Source organism: Chiroxiphia lanceolata, chromosome 1 (assembly GCF_009829145.1).
Source record: "Chiroxiphia lanceolata isolate bChiLan1 chromosome 1, bChiLan1.pri, whole genome shotgun sequence".
In the NCBI taxonomy this organism is placed as follows: Eukaryota; Metazoa; Chordata; class Aves; order Passeriformes; family Pipridae; genus Chiroxiphia; species Chiroxiphia lanceolata.
This window is the reverse complement of record NC_045637.1, coordinates 83,324,636-83,344,357: the sequence shown is the minus strand read 5'-3', so window position 1 is coordinate 83,344,357 and position 19,722 is coordinate 83,324,636. Positions and strand designations below refer to the sequence as shown.

Genomic DNA, 19,722 nt, shown 5'->3' with positions numbered 1-19,722 from the left:
GGTAGGGAAGTTTCTTGTTTCTTATTTAATGTCTAATCATTTGGCATTTGTAAGTATTTGTAAAGCTTCTCACAAGGATTCAGATGCATATCACCAATCCTACTGATATTAATAATTATAAAATCAAATTACATAATCAAATCTTTGCACAAATGTTTGAAAATATAAGTAGAAAATATCTATTTTTCAGAGTAATCTCCCCTCTTTTTTATTCTTTTTGTTTTTTTTTTCACTTGGTCATTTTGTTATTAGAAATTTTCTCCTGCAAATTCCAGATCAATATCACAGAATTAACAGTCTTTTTGTAACAGACTTTCTGTAAACTGTTCAAAGACAACTTTCAAGTCTTTCCAGAATACCTTTTCCAGGTTTATTTTTTTATTTTTTTTGCTAGAGGAGCTGTTTGTTACTACAAGGTTCTATGGTGTTGAACAGATAAACTTTCATCCAGCACTAGATGCTTCAAATGCACCTGTGGCTTCAAGTGCATCTGAGGTTAGGTCCAAGAGATGATAGAAGTGCACCAACCATGATCATCCCTTTCAATATCTCCTACTCACAAAGGAAACTGCCTGAGATAGCAAATCAGTGTCAGACATCACACTGTAAACCAGAGAAACAGCCTCTTGGGTTAAAGCTACTTAGTCATGCAAAGGATGGTGTTCAGATAAATCTGCTGATGCTATTTGCATTAAAATGCTGGAACATTGTGGCTACAGGTAGGATAGTAAACTGGATAGTGCCAGGACTTGTTTTCTTGCTCCCAGGTTAGCTGACACAGTCTGGACCCCTTACTATTGCTAAGTTCTCTTATCTTCAAGGCAACCTGCTAACAACTAGGCTACCATCTGGGGACGTGTGGAGAGCAAGTCCTTGCTTGGTGCTTGCTCCCAAATTTTGTCCAAGAAATGTTTGGGAAAGGTCTCATTTTCTGGTCCAAAACTATGCTAAGAAATGTTCAATTATGAACAGAATAGGAACAATGAAATTCCTAAGAACACCACTTAGTTTATTAGGATATATATTCCTTATAATTATATCCTTAAAAAAAAGATTGTTTTTCAGGGAATAAGGTGTTTCTTGTAAGCTCTCCATTCCAAGAGTTGCCTTTTACAGTCAGCTTCCTCCTTATATGGTGTCCGCAGAGAGCAAATAGCAATAAGTTCACATTAAGAACATTGTACTTATTATTCCCTATAATATGTTGTATGAAATGTGTGATTTTACCTATGCATCTTTAGAGGTTTCTGAAAAAGAAAAGCAGCTTGAAGTCTGCTGGGAATATGTTAATTAAGAGATGTGGTGGAAATGTTAATGAAGATGTTCTAAGGCTGACATAGAAAGGAGATGTCTTAATTTTCCACAGTACTATGAGGCCTTCCCTTGCCCAGTGACAGCAGAGAAAAATCAAAAGAAATTGAGATAGAGAGAGACCCTGCCCAATGTGGGCTAGGAGTCTGCTCTGTGTCTAATATTTACAGTCAACAATGGCACAAAGCTAAAGTAGATCTCTGAGACTTCTCTTGAGCATGTCAGATCAGAGACAGACTTTCTAGGTTAATTAGTAAACCTCAAACACTTGTAATGATGAATTGTTAGGAGCAGCCTTAGAAATTTATTTTTCATTTAGGGTGTTTGTATCTTTATTCTGTTACAGCAGATCTCTCTTTTAAGTAAACATGCCACTTAAATGCTGTCTAGTAATAAAGGACATGCTGAATAACCTGACAAGATATCGCACTTTAAAAAAATAGAATCACAGAATTACGATAACATTGGAAGGGATCACATCGGGTCACCTGAACCAACCTACCTGCTCAACCAGGGTCATCCTAGAGCACATGTCATAGTATTATGTCCAGACAATTCTTCAATATCTCCAGTGAGGGAGACTCCACAACATCTCTGGCCAGCCTGCTCCAGGATGTAGTCACCCTCACAGTAAAGAAGTTCTTCCTCATATTCAGAAGGAACTTCCTATGCATCCATTTCTACCCACTGCCTCTTATCCTACTGTTTGGCATCAGCAAGAAGAGCCTGACATCCTCTTAACACCCTCCCTTCAGATACTTTGATGCCATTCCCACTCAGTTGTCTCTTCTTAGGCTAAACAGGCCCTCAGCCTGCCCGCATGAGGGAGATGCTCAAGTCCCTTAATCATCTTTGTTGCCCTCTTCTGGATTCACTCCAAGAACTCCATGTCTCTCTTGCACTGAGGAGCCCACAACAGGACACAGAACTACAGACGTGGCCTCACTAGGGCTGAATAGAGGGGCAGGATCACCTCCCTGTACCTGCTGGCAATACTTTTCCTAGTACATCCAGGGATACCATGGGCCTTCTTCTCCACAGGGACACACTGCTGGCTCATGGACATCTTGTTGTCCACCAGGACCCCCAGGTCCTTCACAGAGCTGCTTTCCTGAAGGACAGACCTCAGCCTGTGCTGGTATGTGGGGTTATTCCTCTCCAGGTGCAGGGCCCTGCATTTACCTTGGTTGAATCTCAGACAGTTTTTCTCTGCCCATGTCTCTAGCCTGTTGAGGTCCTTCTGAAGGACAGCACAGCACTCTGAGTATTGACCACTCCTCCCAGCTTTGTGTCATTAGAAAACTTGATGAGGAGGCATCTTCCCTTTCATCCAAGTCATTGATGAGCAATTTGAACAGTACTGGGCCAAGTATTGAACCTTGGTGGACATCACTAGTGACAGGCCTCCAACTAGATCCTGTGCCATTGACTACGACCCTCTGGGATCTACTGTTTAGCCAGTTCTCAATCCACCTCCCTGTCCACTCATACAGTACACACTTTCTAAATTTGTCTGTGAAGGTGTTGTGAGAGACAAGTGTCATTCTTCAGGATGGAGGACGTGATCCTTGAATATTAACTAACTCTCTTGGACCCCTCTTCCCTGCAGGACCTGTTCTCATGAAGATCCCTAAAGAGGATAAGTTAACTCTCCTGCAGTCCATGGTTACAATTTTGCTGTCCTGCTTTCTCCTCACCTGATGCTGAACTCCACAGTATCACAGTCAGCCAAGGCTGCCCCCAACTTTCACATCTCCCTGTTTGTAAGTATAAGGTTGAGCCTTGTGGGATCCTCTGCTACCTTTCTCAGAAAGTTGTCACCAATGCTTTCCAGGAACCTCCTGGACTGTTTGTACTTCTCTGTGTAGCTTCTCCAGCAGATGTCAGGGTAGTTAAAGTCCCCTACAAGAACCAGTGCCAGTGACTTCGAGGCTGCTTCAAGCTGCCTGGATTGGACCTCTTTTGTCACATCCAATACCTGAATGCATTTATACACAGCACTCAGATGCAAAAAAGGGAGACCTTTACCAAGTTACATGAGTTTAGGAGTGGGTAACAAAGTTTTGTAGTAGAGGACCTGTTTGAAATCAGTGCTAGCCAGGCAAGTTTCTTTGGCAGCAGGATCTTAGTGAGAGGGTTTTCAGATATATTGGCAGCTTTAAAAATGCACTTAATTTGTCTGTGTATCAGATGTTCTTTAAAGTACTATGTATTGGGTTATTATGTGGCTTTGGGGGGACTTGCCACTTTTCATCTCTGAAATTGAAGGAAGACAAAATTTTATCTGCTGCTGGTTAGCTCCTAAATTTATTCTAAGGACCTCTCCTTTTTTCTTTGCTCTTATTTCCTCCAAGCCTGTCCTAACAGTCTTGAACTGCATCTTCATGAGATGAACCTGTTAGTGTTGAGAATTCAAAGTCCATACTACACAGGTTTTTTTAGGGAAAGAACGTTATTTCAGACTATGCCTAGTAAGGCCCCTGGACTAAAACCCCACTAATATTTGAACCAGGTTAGTTGTGCTTTGGTGTTCATTTTTCAGTTTAATTTCATCCCAAAGGGATATTCAGGCAACCTTAGACATGGTGTGAAACAAATTATGTGGTACATGGGATTGAACTATTTTCTTCAAAAGCACACTCCTGATCTGAACTAAAACACCAATGTGAACACACTCTGTTCTTGAACTGTTGTGAAAATACAGTTTCAAAATTTATCACTGATGTCATAGTTATTTTGATGGCACTATTCAATGAAATGAACACAAAGAGGGCATCTAAATCCTTTAGAAAATCATTCTGAACCATACTATCCTTTGCAGTTAAATCTCTCTTTGGAACACTCCAAATATCAAGTGAAATATGAACAGAAAGAAATCCAATGATGCAGTACCACAATTAGAGAAAAAAAAAATTAAAGTAAATACAGCCAAACTAATACATTATACCTGTCATTTAAAGTTAACTGGCACTGGTATTTATTTGTTTGGAGCACTGGGATTTTGGTTGGTTCATTGAGTTGAGTGTAGATTTTTTGTTGCTCTTCTTTGCTTTAAATTCTTTATGTAGTTGACCTTTCTGGCACAGCAGTTTGGGATCACCACTGATGAAATGTTATTAATATCTTAGCACAACTACATTAATAATCCAAAGGAAACACAGCTAAACATCATCTTTTCAACTTGCTCAGTGACTTAGCACCAGCGGTGTGCACAGCTTGTGCAGGTGACCTGTTTTCAGCTGGAGCTCTGGATACCCTCATTCCCTATGGTGAGGAGAAGGTGATTCTGTTGGCTGCATCATCTTGAACTGACACTGCACTTGAGGTAGAAGCTGTTTCTCAGTACAACCTTTGTTGTTGTTTGTACTGTTGTTCCAGCCGACTTTGCTGGAACGTCAGCTGCAGTGGATGCTCAGTGCCTCTGAAAACTCAGTGTAAAATTTATACAGACATCTGAGTGACTGAGTTGTTTAGAAGACGCACTGAAAGGGATCTGCCTAAAACTGCACACAGATTCTCTGGAAAGGCCAGTGAGAGAAAACTGAGTGTTCTGCCTCCCAGCCCTCTTTCCAGATCACAGGATGGATTACTTCATCTTAATAGCTCATATGACTGTTAGCATTATTAACATTTATTAACCCCTCCTGCAGACTGTTAATTAAATAATGCAGAGTCAAACCTTAATTCCTTTGGTGCTGACTAGATATCTCTTCCACTTGACACAATTTCATTTATCATTACCCTGTGTCCCTTGTGTTTAATTTTCAGATGAACTAAATGACTGCATTATGTGTTTAAGATACCACATTAAAAGTGTCTGCAAACATAACAAACATAAGCAGCATTACCAAAAGTCATCATGGTGAAGCCAATAAACAAGCTTGACTGTAGGAAATTGCATCCTCGAAAGTGTGAATAAAAAACCTTGAGTAAGTCTGTCTTTTAATTTAAACTTACGAAGAATAGCAGTTAATAAGCCTTTGCTGAAATGTGGCAATGTTCTCCACATGTAACAGGTTTAAATTTACACATAAATGCTGGAGCAAATGGATGAGCTGATTGCCCAAAATGTGACCCTAAGTTATGGTAACCCTTTACCCCAGCTTGACTTTTTCTTATATCATGTGGCTGTAAGCCATACCAGAGCTAAAGGAACGACTTGATGAGTGTACTTTAGAAGCAGTTAAACTAAGGTTCCCATAAAACTCAGGGAAGTATGCAAATGAGTGTGTTCTTCTGGATGCTGATAAAAGGCACTACTAATGAAAAGAAAATAATTGTTTGGCAAGCAAGATAACCTTTTCCATAGTGGTTGTTATGCAACAAACAATATCAGACATTTTAAAGTCCTGGTAACAGGAGCACTGAGAGAGTGGTGCTTCTCCCACTGGAATTTTGCATTGATTTCCAGAGCTGACTTTAAAGAAAGGCTGTGCTTACAAAAGAGAAGATAGGTTCGAGGATGAATACAAACTGCCTCCCAGCTTACCACCCTCACAACTACCCTTTGATAGGTCTGTCTTTTTCCTACCTATTTTGTCCCAGCTGTGGTACCTGGGATCATGATTTTGTGTACCGAGCATCAAAGGGATGGAGAGGTAACAGAAAACAAGCAGTGCTTATCCAACAAAACAGAAGCAAACTTATACAAAATTTTTCTTTTCTTTCACAAACATTACTGAGAAAGGCTTCCTGTCCCAAAAGTAAAAATTCATGTGGTGAAATACTTGAGAAAAGCATTGCACAAGAGCAGAGTTTGTTGTGTTGGTACATCTCACAATTCAAGATGGAAAAGGGCAGAACAAACTTTCTTCTTCTCTATAAATAACATGTTGTGTTTTATCTGTGTTAAAAGATTTACAGAATCCTTTCTTTTGGCACTTGATCACTCTGGCTGGCAGTATAAACATAGTAACTCCATAAACACATAAAATCAGAGGAGAAGAAAAATGGCTGTGCAATCCTACTGGGATCCATTACCATGGCAGTTGGGCCACTCACACATTAAATAATGTTTCTTGATTCTTTTTCCCCTTTACAGCCAACCAGTACAGCGAATACAGAGCACAGGAAAGGCAGCCAAATGTTCAGAAATTAAGGGGAAATTAAGTTTTGACCCATGAGTTATCTAGACCATGCCTTAGTGTTCCTAGCCAATCCCAAAGTGCTCCAGCTGTCTACATTAAAGCTTGTACAGTTACTGAAATGGAGACAAAATAAAACAGATCCCATGGGCAGAAGAACAATTGTACTGCTACATGAATTGCCTTATTTACTACCAAAGGCACAGATTTGATATTAGAAACATTTTAAAATAACTTGCTTATAAAATTTCAAATTGGATTTTTAAATTAAAGAATACATTTCAGAAAAATGCAACAATGAAATCCAAAATATTTTTAAATTTTGCTTTTTATTTTTTTGATTTTGATATTCAAAGGAAGAGGTTCAGCCATTATAAAGACTGTAAAATTGCCTTTTATTAGACCAAAAAATAAATTAAAAGAAGCCATATAAAGCTTTTCCAGTTACAGTGACTTTCATTTGATTATGTAATCTTAAATTGTCTATTTTGGTCATTTCCAGGCTATATCTTAACTAGATTTGATACTATTAACAAGAAAATTCTTTTTTTTTTTTTAATTCTTACTCTCTGCCATAGTTACTTCCAAATGAATTTTATTGGAATTCATATTAGCAGATATCCTTTTCTACTGTTATTTTTTAAAATTTAAATATTATATGACATTTTGGTTGGTTTGTGCAATTACATACACAGGAAAAGATACTGAAATGAGTGAGACTATCTCTTTATCAATAATGGAAAAGTATTTTACCTCTTACCCAGAACTGATACATGGTATATATTGCTCACATATTTTGTATTTCACTTTGTTCAACTGTATTTTTTTTAATAAAAATCCAGTCATTAAATCTGTCCAGAGTACAGAGTGACTTGATTAAAACAGACAGTGAAATATTCTTTCTTTACCTATAGTGAATGCAATTATGAGGTGTTCCTCTCAATTTCTCTTTCTCAGCTTTCTGAACCTCTTTTTGTTTCTACAGATTTTTCTGAATTGTACAATTCATTTTTCAGTCATTGTATCCAAACATCCCATGTTAGATACTGCAGTGGGTTTCTGTGGCTGGGTTTTGATAGCAGGAGGGTGGGGGGTGGTGCTACAGGGGTGGTTTCTGTTAGAAGCTGCTGGAAGCTTCTCCGGGCCGGTGGAGTCAATGCCATGCAGCTCCAGGACGGACTTCCTGCTGCTGGCCAAGGCCAAGCCAATCAGGAGTAATAGTAATGCCTCTGTGATAACGTATGTAAGAACAGAAGGTATTACGCAGAAAGAATTCCAGCCAGGGAAGAGTGGAGTGGGAACAACACTGTGGACACCAAGGTCAATGCAGAATGAGGGGCAGGAGGTGCTCCGGGCGCCAGAGCTGAGGCCCCTGCAGCCCGTGGTGCAGACCATGGTGGAGCAGCTGTGCCCCTGCAGCCCATGGAGGACCATCGGGGTACAGAGGCCCTCCTGCAGCCCATGGAGAAGCCCATGCTGGAGCAGGTGGGTATCTGAAGGAGGCTGTGACCCCGTGGGAGGCCCAGGATGGAGCGGGGTCCTGCCGGAGACCTGCAGCCCATGGAGAGGGAAGCCCACGCTGGAGCAGGTTTTTCCCTGGTAAGACTTTTGGCCCCTGTGGGGGACCAGCGCTGGTACAGCTCATTCATGAAGGACTGCACCCCATGGAGGAGTGACCCACAGGACAGCAGTTTCGTGAAGAACTGCTGCCTGAGGGATGGACTTGTGCTGGAGAGGTCCGTCAAGGACTGTGTCCCGTGGGAGCAACACCACAGGAGCAGGGGAAGGACTCCTCTCTCTCAGCAGCGGCAGAAACAACAACTGACCGTAACCCCCATTCCCCATCCCCTTGCACCCCTGGGGGCGAGGAGGGAAAACATGGAAGGAAGGAGAGATGGGGAGAAGGTGTTTTTAAGATTATTTTATTTCTCATTCTTTTGCTCTTACCCTGTTAGTAATAAATTTAAGTAATATCCCCATTTTGAGTCTGTTTTGCTTGTGAAGGTAATCAGCAACTGACCTCTCCCAGCTCTTATCTCAATTCATGAATCCTTAGCTGTTTTTATTTCCTCTCCTCTGTCCAGTTGCAGAGGGAGAGTGAAAGAGTGGCTTTAGTAGGTACTTGGCATCCAGCCAGGGTCAACCCACTACAGATCATGGCTAGGCTTCGCGAACGAAGATTTGGGAAGGCACTATCCACATTTGCTACAGGCACGCTGGTGGCTTATGAGGCCAATACGTGACAGACATATCCGATTGCAAAAGGCACAGCAGAAAGACTCCTTAGATGGTGTAATCTGCAAGACACGGTTCTTTCTGCGTTGCCTTTTTTCCTCGAGAGTGATCCTGCGTGTGTTCTCGAAGGAGACAGCTGCATTATAGATGGTGTGTCTCCAGGCCTCCCGATTTGAGGCCAGAGTAGAGCAGTTATGGTGATCAATATGGCCAAGGCTGAGATGTTGTTTCAGGGAGTCCTTGTATCTTTTCTTCGGGGCTCCTCTCCTGCGGCAGCCAGTGGCAAGTTCACCATAGAGCAGGATCTTAGGAAGGCGGTGGTCCTTCATCCTTGAGACGTGCCCTGCCCAGCGCAGCTGTGTTCTCATCAACATGGCCTCAGGCCACTACAGATACGAAAATAAGAAAATACCATAGTTCTGTCAATGCATTTTCTAGGAATTCAGTGGGCACCGAGTGATCTCTCTCACACTCATCCAGACTGCACAGACCTTAACACCAGACAGCAAATGTGTCCCTGCCGGTAAGTAACAACTGATGACTTTGGCAGCTGTAGGAAGGGATTCCAGTCTTCACTGTGGACATAGTACTGCATGTTTACCTGTTCCCTAAAACAAAGCTAACCTGACAACAGGGAAGATGCGTTCAGCAGGGATAATGCAGGAAACAAAGCTAAAACAGAGCAGGAGGTATCAGTCCGCAAACATGCCTGGGAAGGGAGTGCTGGGAAATGTGACCACTGCTTTTGAGACAATTTGCGTGTCACCAAATGAAATTATTTCACCTCTATTTAGCCTGACAGGCCTGGTCATCTGCAGAAGATATCTTTATCTTTGTGGTTCCATGAAATGTCACTGTTTCCAGCACAATAAGACATGAGTATGTGCTTTTGAGAAATCATAGATTTTTGGCATGAAGTTGTTCTAAAATTATCTGGTGCAAATGTTGGAGCTATGTTGATTTACTCTAGCTGATATATTCATATTTTTATTTTTATTTTTTGATCTAGCAGCACTTTTAATTCCAGTGTCCTGACAATAAAATTGAACTTTTTCTGTACAATTCTTACTTTTGTAGTCACTGTTATTTCCTGACTTTCTCTGCACTTGAAGAAACAACAACAAGGTTTACCTCACCAAAAATATGAGGTGTTTTATGCTTACTTTGCCAGGATTAGTTACCCTTTAGTGTAAACTTTTAAAATTAAATACCTTGGATTGCCTTTAAAAAATGAACATTGTTTAATGAGATTACAAACTTCAAAAGATTATTGTTAGCAAAAGGAGTAAACTGAATGATTTAAATTATTAGAAATGAGGTCTTAAAAATATTCTGTTCATGTATTGTTACTATACTAATGTCACTGGACGCATTCCACTGTTTAGAACTAATTCCATGTAAGTAAATTACTATATACAATTTTTCCTCTATAAAAGTTAAGAGAAACTTACAGCTTGTTCAGATGTTTCTGGTACGATTACAAACTTTTACTGGGTGAGCTGTTTAAGCACCTGCTGGTGTGATGACTATCTCATTGGCTACCTAGTGATTTGCAGTCTGTAGGATTGAGTCTAATTCCACTTATTATTTTTTTTAACTTTATCTCACTGCTTATATTAAAGACGAGTATATAATCTGGCCACTCCAGTTCATAAAAGCAAAAATCAGTTGGTTGATCATGACAGTCAAAAAAAAGACTGGAGATATTTGGTCATAGGTACTGATTCAGAGGGATGAAATTCCAAAAGAAGAAACCAGTATGTTGAGAAATTACTGTACAATGCCTATACAATAATCTCACAAATACAATAGAATTTTATACAATGGAATTAGAATAAGCTTGGAGCTAGCTGTACAGTGATGAATCAAATCCCACAAAATGCTTATCTGGAGCCATCCCACTGCTTATCAGGATTTTGGCAAAATGCTTCTCCATGGTTTTAAGAATATTCTAGATGTTGTGAAAATCATCTTTCTTTTGCTACTCCAGCATTTCTGATCTTATGGCTGCTAATTTAGAAGAAATGAAAAAAAAAAGTGAGTAGTTATAAGCTTCCTCATCTTTCCTCCCTGATTCTGGAAATTGGAACAAATTAACAAATCTTCAGAGATAACTTTATTTCTCTCTGTTTTCTATCAGTCACCAAAATTCTTCAAAAAACTTGTGGGAAAAGATTTTCAAAAATATTAGTTTTGATCTTATAAGCTGTGGTGGTTTTGTGGTGGGTAGATTTAGGGAAGAAGGAAAAGTTAATTCTCAGTATTTTGACTGTATTATTAAAATAGTTTTTTGTGCTTTGGTTTTTGGAGGTTTTTGAGATAATTAGGTCACAAGATGTAACAGTATGATCAAGACTTCCATTTGGACACAATTAGAGTCCAGTGTAAAGTCTGACAAACTACAGAGGATAAGTTTTCCAGAACACAAGTTTATGCAAATAGCACTATACACATGTATTTTTAAATAATAAGGCAGGAGGTCTGTAATTTTAGCAGCAGAAGTAAGAACTGTGCATCTAATGCTAAAACCACTACCTTTCGAAGATGGTTTCCTTTGATCCTGAACTCTGAGACTGGAATTGCACATGATAAGAATTTCATACTTAAGGTTTTAATTCTTTCAGGTTTTCTTATTTTTAAATTCTTTGGACAGTATATCTCAGGAGCATGTCACTTTGAAATGTTACATCAATTGATTAGCATTAACTCAAGTGAAAATACTGAACTGTGACATTTAGAAATATAATCTTGATTCCACTTAGCTGTTTCTGTCTGGTATCTGAAGGATAGAGTATGTTACAAAATCAAGCCCTGATGATAACACCAGAAAGAAACTCCCAAAGCAGTTGTTAGGTTTGGTTTTCTTTTCTTGGTGTGGAGCAAAACTAGTTTCGCCAAAAGTAAAGCTTTCCATGTTAAAATGCTGATAACATTTTTCCTTAACATTCACAATTTGCCATCCCAAAAGCCAAAATTAAATGTTTTAAGAAAGGTAACAATTTTTTGACCCTGGGCTTTTGCACTGTGTGCAGGTTCTGTATGTAGTGCTCCCATCTCACTCTCTAACTCATGCTTGTGGGTAAGTCCATTTCCCCTTGTACAGCTCAGCCTCCTGCCAGGCCAAGAGTTGATCCATGCTGCAGAGCTGATGCTGGTGCAGATGTCAGGAGCCTCGTTGTAGTCAGTGATAGGTTGCACACTGTGACGTGCTGGCACCAGGTATTAGCTGCACCTAAGCCAGAAAGGCAAAGCTGAGCTGTCCTTGGATACAGAGCCTGTGCACTCACCAACATGAATCCCTTTAGAAATATAAGCTAGCAAATTTAAAGTACTGTTTTGGATTTCTTTCTTATTTCGCTACTACACGTGGCTAGCTGATTTTCTCATAAAAATGAAGTTAAATGTTGAAATATTTATAATTTCCCATGCAATGGACTTCAGGATTTTTAAAGACCTTGAGAATGATACATTGGTGCTATCACAGCTTCCAAACTAGAGATGGGCAGGACAAGTGCATACACTGCCTCACAGCTGGTGTAGGAACTCCTCTAGGGCTAAAATACAAGTCATAGCAATGTAGGGCACATGTTTAAAAATCTGGAATCTTTCTCTTTGTGCTGCTTTGAAGAAGGTCTAAATGTTTACCTCACATAAATAAGGCCTATTTTTACACTGACTAAGGACATTTTAGTACTTTCACAAGGAGTAAATAAGCTTTAAAAGAACTGCAAATATCATTACTTTCGTCATTAAAGACATTTAATATTGCCACACTGAGAAAATGGGAGTCTAAATGCAAGATTTCCTCAAGTCGATGATTCTGCTTTTTGTTCTGAAAATTTTACAGAAGTCCTTAACTCCTACCTCTTCAATAACTTTCTGAGTGGGTTTTTTTGCTGGTGTGTGACAAAAGTGTCTTTTAGGCTAAAAATCCTCTGCTCTGGTACCTTGTACATATTCTTTTCTTTTGAGACATCAATAAAATGTATCTGTGTGCTACCAATTCACTTTGCTTGGATATTACACTGAAATGTAAACTATTCAGAGGTCATAGACAGGGATTTGGAGATAACTTTCTTTTTTCCAGAATTTTGTCCCTGCTAGGGAGACCAGGCTAGAATTTTTATATTTTTTTATACTCTGTTTTTCTGATATATTGTCATGTTGATATGTGTAAAACTGAATGATTTATGCTGAGCAAAAAGCTGTTTAGTAGAGGAAAAACTTTTTTTTTAATAATAATGTTGCCTGTATTCAGGCTATGGTTGACGTTTTATTTCTTTGATATTAGAAAGTGGGAAAAAATGAGGAGGAAGAAAATAATAAGAAAATAATGAGGAAGACTGTAAACCCAGGATGTTAATTTTTTTTTCCCAGGAATTTCAGTGATAGAAGACAAAGCTCTTGACAATTTGCAGATTCAGAACAGCCTGATCTGAACAGCCTACAAAGCATGATCCCTCTCTTTGAAGATTCTTGTTTGCATTTGCACACAGTTATGAGCATGTTTCTTCTGTAGGTGGTAATACAGAAGATGAGATGGAAGGTCCATTGTTTGTCCCAATGAGGTACCAGGATTTCCTCCCTCTCCTTGCCAAATTAACTAGTTACAGCAGCTGTAGCTGCATTCCTCACTTTTTTGACTTTGTTGTCTCTCAGTGCCTATTATAGTCTTCCTCTTCTCTCAGTTGGGACTTAATGATTTTCTCAGTAAAGAGAAAAATTAGGATCTGTTCTACTGTGGGTGTTCAAACACAGTGGGTGTGTGTATGTGGATAGAGGGCACCAGGACTTCTTTTCTGGGTTTCCAAGAGTTGCTACCTGGAAAGAGCTGAGAAAAAAACCAGCAGTTTAAATTTCACATCAGGTTTCTGAATATAACTTTCCAATGTCTCTTTTCTAGTTTTCTGTTACCTTCTGTCAGCCTACTTTCTTGTTTTCTCATCTGGCAGCCTCTTCACATGCATGTGAATGTCAATTCAAATGCTCCAGAAGCTGTTGTTCTCGACTTTTATTAATGTTTCCCAACTCATTCTCTTGTTTTTTTACTGATAGGCTGCCAAAATCGCCCTCTGGGGAATTCTAAAAGGGTCTGGGTAGCAGAAATTGGACCCAACATTTGTTGCAGTTAATTACTTGATCAGATCTTTGTCACAGAAAATGTTTGACAACCCACACATCTCTATTTCTTAGCAGCCCATAACATAGAACTATAAGAATGTTTCTTTCCTTAAGAGCAAGAAGCACATCAGTAGATCGTAGATACTTCGTTTAAGTGGGTAACATACTTGATTCTACACAATTTTTTGTTGAGTCTGGTGATTCAATTTAGGCTGGTATTTAGACCATGTCCAAGAGTCTACATCATTCCCTCCTGTGTTTAGGAATAAAATACTGTTGTGGTTATCAAATCTGAGTTTTTTCATCCCCAATGTCATTCAACATAGCATTACTGTTGAATAGCCTGTAATAGCCTGTCAAGGAATATTTCTGCCAAGTTCCAAACCTAGACCTTGAATGAAACAAAGAAAAAAAATTCCAGAAACCAGCTAGAGTTTGTGCTCTGCTTACAATCTGTTTTTGAGATAGGATTTCAGGAATTTAATAACTGCTGTGTGAATCCGCATAGATATAGACATGATCAATAAAGTTCATACTTTAAGTTTCCCAGTTGTGAAGTGTGGTTGAATTTCATTTATGATTTTTTCCTAGCAGCTTGGGACAAAATATTAAAGATTTACAACAGACAGTCAAATTACAGTATTTAATTTAAATCATACTGGAACATTGCACAAAAGTTGAGGCCACTAAAACAAATCTTAAGTCAGTGTCAGAAAAAAAGTTAAATACTTTCTGAAAAAAACCCTGACATAAGAAGAAAATACAAAACAGAAAAAATAGGAGAAAAGGGAATTCAGTGGGCACTGAGTGGTCTCCCTGACACTCCATCTGGGCTGCACAGACCTTAACATCAGACAGCAAAGGTGTAGGAGAAAAAGTAATAGTTGATTTTAAAAGTGTGGGGAAAATTAAATAATCATCATTGCAAAGCCCATCATATAGGAACTAGATAAGAAAAGGAACACATTGGTGCCTCACAGAGGAGCATAGGGTTAAGGAAAGAAGAGCGGGTGTGAATATCTCATTCTAATATAAGACGCACCTTACCAAGTTCTTCTGGCATTCTTAAAGACAGGACTTTCTCTTGGCTGTGGGATTTTAGTTGTTCAGTTAAAATTGGAAGTAGGGAAAAACCCCCAACCAGACAACAACAGAAAAAACCCCACAACAGAACAACAACAACAAAACCCAAACCAAAACAACAAATAAAAACAACAAAGAAACCCACAAACAAACAAAAAAACCCCGAACAAAAAATCCCAAATGAGAAGGAAAGAGAAAGAGGGTAAAGAAAGGGAAGTAAGACCTAGGTAAAGTGAGATTCTACAGTGCTTATGGTAACACCATCTTTTTTTCTGTTGATTCTTGACAATGTTACAGCTGTGAGGTGTTCCACCAGTTTGGCAGGTCTTTGGTCCTCACCTTGCTCACATTCACTAACTGCTAATTCTCTGGAAGGAAGGTAGGTTGCAGCAACTTGAAATAATTAATCTAATTTGTTTGTAAATTTATTGACCACAACTGTTTGGGTAAGTGAACTTCAGCTACAGGTTGCAATAACATCGCTGATATGCAGATCAACATCTATTATATTTTCAGCTCATAAGTTTTCTTGTACAAACACTATATTACTACTTACAAGCCTTTCTGTCCCTGAAGGCTTTAACTAGGCTGCACATATGAACATTTACTGGGGTATTCTTTTAAACCTCATTTGCACCTGGCAAAATACGTATCAGTTGAGGCTCAGTGCTGGAGTACAGGTTAAAGTGTATACTATGTGATTACTTTCTGCAGCAATGCTAGGGGTCTTGCTGTGAAGGTGAAGAAGCTGTGGGTCATTAAACAGCATCATTTACGCCAGAGGGGCACACGTTTCCTGAAGAACATCTTGCATGAGATATCCCTTCCTCTGTGTTATTCCATGGATAGGAAATGCAGCAGTGAAACCTAAACTCCAAAGTCACACATTCTTATAGGTTAGTGTTAAATCATCAGCATGCCTGTCTTCAAACATTAACTGATGAATCCTCACAGCAGCCTTGTTTATGAAGTACTTATTATCTTTCTTTTATAGGCTGGGCAGACAGGAAGGCTTAAGTCAGTCATTTAAGGCTCAGACACTGTTGGACTCCCCATATAGAAGGATTTCTGACCAAACACCAAACCCATAAGTTAATCTCACAATAAGCCTTATAGAAGGAAAACAATAATACTTCATGGTAGGGTAAACACAGTCAAAATGAATAAATAATCACTTAACTGGAAGGCAGTGAAAAAATTATCTGTAAAAGGTTAAACAAAATCATGAAATACATTGTTTAGTTTATTAAGAAAACAAAGCCTTATATGTACATTAAATTACTGTAACCCTGGGTTTAGAAATTAATCCCTGTATAAGTTTAGAAACTGCATGGTTCCTCGAAAAGAAGGAAATCAAAGGTATTTGCAAGCCTGTTTGTCTTCTAATAATTGGTTGTGTTTGAGACACACACGTTGGTTCTAAACTTTAATATTGCATTTTAGGTCAAATTGCCTTCAATTACACTGAAAACTAGTATTGATTCATAAAATCTGGTTCTACACTGAATTCAAGGGGGAATATTTTATTCATAAAAAAGAACAGAAAAACAGAAGACTACAAAATTATTTGACTAATCTACCTACAAATTATGAAAGATAAGTCAGATCAATCAAGTAGAAAACAACAAGAACACTCACAAGATGTCACCCACACAACCCCAGTCTTGTGACTTACAGCTACCCTACGGATACAACAGGATATCCTAATTTTTCCAGGCTTTTCCAGTGTTTTCTGTCTGCGTATGCTGGTGAGAATGTTCAGTCTGCAAACAGTTGACACTGCACCCTTCCCACATCAGCAAGGCTGAAGCCTTCATCTTGTTATTGGGAGACTCAACTAGGTAAAAAAGAAGAAGAGCCACATATATGCATGTATGTGGACAATAAGACTGTCTTTTGGAAAACTTTTTACCAAGCCTTTGACAACAGCTTGGTTTTAATCTTCATTATTTTCAGCCTTTTTGGTAAAAGGCAGAGTCAAAATTGGATACATTTGGGCTCAAGGTTACCAAAACATGTCACGTACAAATTATAGTAATTTTTTTTTTTTTAATCTCCCCAAACCTCCTCAAAATTTGCAGCCTTCATTTCTGACATTTAGGTTGAGTCGAAGTTATTTAGAAATTTATGTGCAAAAGATGGAAAGAGGAAAAAAAAAATCACTGGTCTTCAAACCCCATATTTCAATCAGACCAATTCCTTTTTTTCTGTTTGGCCAAAATGATGCAACGGGGGAGCACAGCCAACAGAAGGATACATCCAAGCACATTTCTTTGCAGGATCCTTGTGTTATCCCAGATTGTACAAGGTTCCTAATTTGTAGGACCATAATTTACATCCCAGCCAAATAACTTTTTAACCTGTAAATCCTTAATTTATAAGAAGGCCTGAGCATTAATAACATAATTCCAGCTGGGCACAGGAAAAAAAATGTAAACTGAAATAATGATGGTCATTTTTTCGACTAGAAGAAGTGGTAAATTCTTCAGGAAAGTGCTCGCTGTTACATTTGCTTCTCATTTCTTTTTAGCTCTATCTTTAAATATAGCCAGAAGGCTAAGGCTTGACTTAACAGTGTGAGCTTTTTAGACTGTAAAACAGTGGTTTTGTCACCAATTACACCATCCACAGACACTTCAAATATTAATGATGGTAGTTCATGAAAAGATGATGTAATGGCTGTCTTAAGGTAGTCCAAGAAATAGTATGAGTGGGAGAGGATTATCAGAGATATGGTACTACCAGAGATGTGAGGGAAGTTGGCGACTGAGCAAGGGTTGTCAAAGGCTGTGAATGTGAAGAACACTTTGTTATGGTAGAATTATAATTGCAGCGATTTTTCAAATGTGAATAGCAAAACAACCACCTGTTAAATCATATTGATTTAAATCACAAAAGCTATTGAATTTTCCATAAGCAGCTGCATGTTCTGCTGTCATGTGGTTTTTAAAAGAGAAAGTAAAATAAAACTGTAAGAGACAAAAACTCTGAGAGAAACAGTGGGGGAACAAAGGTATGGAACTCCCATATCTCTTGGGTACATATGTCTTTGCAGGATAATTGCACTTTGGATTGGCTTGCTGCCTCTGAAACTTTGAAAGATTACTTTATTTGTCCCTTCTCCCCAATCTCTTCCACTCTATTATTTAAAACCTAATTATCTTATGAAATACTAATTGCCAAGCTGTGCAACTTAGTTTTCCAACCTATAAAGTCTCCATTATTGCCACTTGCCATTGTTGATGCAGGAAGGCTTGCTTTTATGAATAGTTCTCCAGCCCACCAAAGTCTAGAGCTCAGATACATCATGAGATCCCACATTTTTGCCTGAAGTGCATTTTACATCCCTTTTTTTCTTCTCACAGGCTTTGACAGAACAAGGAACCTTATATCAGATGATGGTGGAGATTGGGAAAATAAGACGGATCTAAAATAGTGTGCGAAGACCTTGCTTGAATACAGCAGATGGGGCTGCCTGCCCCGATAGTAAATAGCAAGTGCCTGGAACCAAGCAAGTATGACAGATCCTGCATCTCTCTAATTTCCAAGATTTGTGGAACTACACAATGCACAACCCATGAAACATGAAATGAAACTGTGAGATTTTAATATCCTTGAGTAGTCAAAGATAGTTTGCTTGTAGGTTTTCTCCCTCTAAATGTCATCTCCTCTCCTTTTCCTCTCTTCTTCACTTTTTCAGTGGAGCAAACCACAACCTTCTGAAGGCAGATGGCCCCTGTACATTTTTTCCTTTTAAATAGAAGTGACATAGCCCACATCCTGCACACTTTCAAGATAAGGTAAGCAAGGTAAGACTTAAAAGCACTGATATATTTTTAACTTACATCTGCTTTCATGTTAGTATTTTGGTGCTGTTACAGACCGAAAAAAAGAAACCACAGTAAAGCCTCAGTGTGTGGTATAGTTCTCAAGGCTATTTATATTATGGGTGGACCTAGAAACAGAGATCAGAGCCACACACACATATTTGTCTATCTATGCATAAATCTGGGCAGCTAAAGATTATTAAGATAGATTCATATTGAATTTCCAGGCACCACTTTAGATTCAGTATAGATGAATCTTTTGTGTATGTCTCTGCCAATATGTTATGCTTGTTTGTTTTTAAACACCTCCACAGTAAATCCTTTTCCAGTTCAGAGAAAATAACTTTTATCCAAGAAAAAATAAGCCTACCTAGGATTACTGAAATTCTAACACTGAGAAATCAAGAGCCAACAGCTTGGTAGGGACTATGTTCTGATGCCATCTTCCTGTGCTATGGGTGAAGGGTGAAATAACATCTCTTTTGAGAGCCTCATTCAGCACCAGGTGGTCACATTTGTCTTTGCAGAGTGTATTCTTAAACAGAGAAAAGAAGAACTGAAAGGTAGAATGAAGGATGAAAAATTCAAGGAGACTATGACCTCTTTGGGGTAAACTAATTTTAGGAGAGATTTACGAGATGAAACATGCTTAAGTTTTCATCTGGAATATTATGTTAAATTTTGTTACATAATATTGTATTATCTTGGACAGTTTTTTGCAAACTACCATGTTCTTCTTATTTACCTTTGACTTAAACCTGTGTAACTCTGTAGATTTCTTTGGTGACATTTTACACTGTGTAAATTACGTCAGCACCCAGCATTTGCTTTCTCTGACCTGCTCAGGTATCATATTTCCTCCATTATGAATCTCTGACCGATGTATTTACAACAACAGTACTCACAGCACTACCTACATGTGTATTGTTATTGGGTTAATCTGAGGGAGAGGGGGAGTTGACAGCATTGCAAAGTGCAGCACCAAAAAAAAAAAGAAAAAAGCAAGCTTATAAGACCCTGAAATTAGCTCAGTTGGTTAGAGCCTGGTGCTAATAATGCCA

At 38.7% G+C, this 19,722-nt stretch overlaps 1 long non-coding RNA gene across 2 annotated transcripts; it reads left to right on the top strand.

Moving 5' to 3' along the window:
* The first annotated feature begins 18,205 nt into the window (after positions 1 to 18,205).
* LOC116799119 lies at positions 18,206 to 19,497 on the top strand. Of its 2 annotated transcripts, none has more exons than XR_004360997.1 (3): positions 18,206 to 18,320; positions 18,535 to 18,634; positions 19,189 to 19,497. It is a non-coding gene; the product is annotated as an uncharacterized LOC116799119 (long non-coding RNA). The 2 variants fall into 2 exon arrangements; XR_004360994.1 differs by having other exon boundaries at positions 18,535 to 18,643.
* Positions 19,498 to 19,722: the final 225 nt, after the last annotated feature.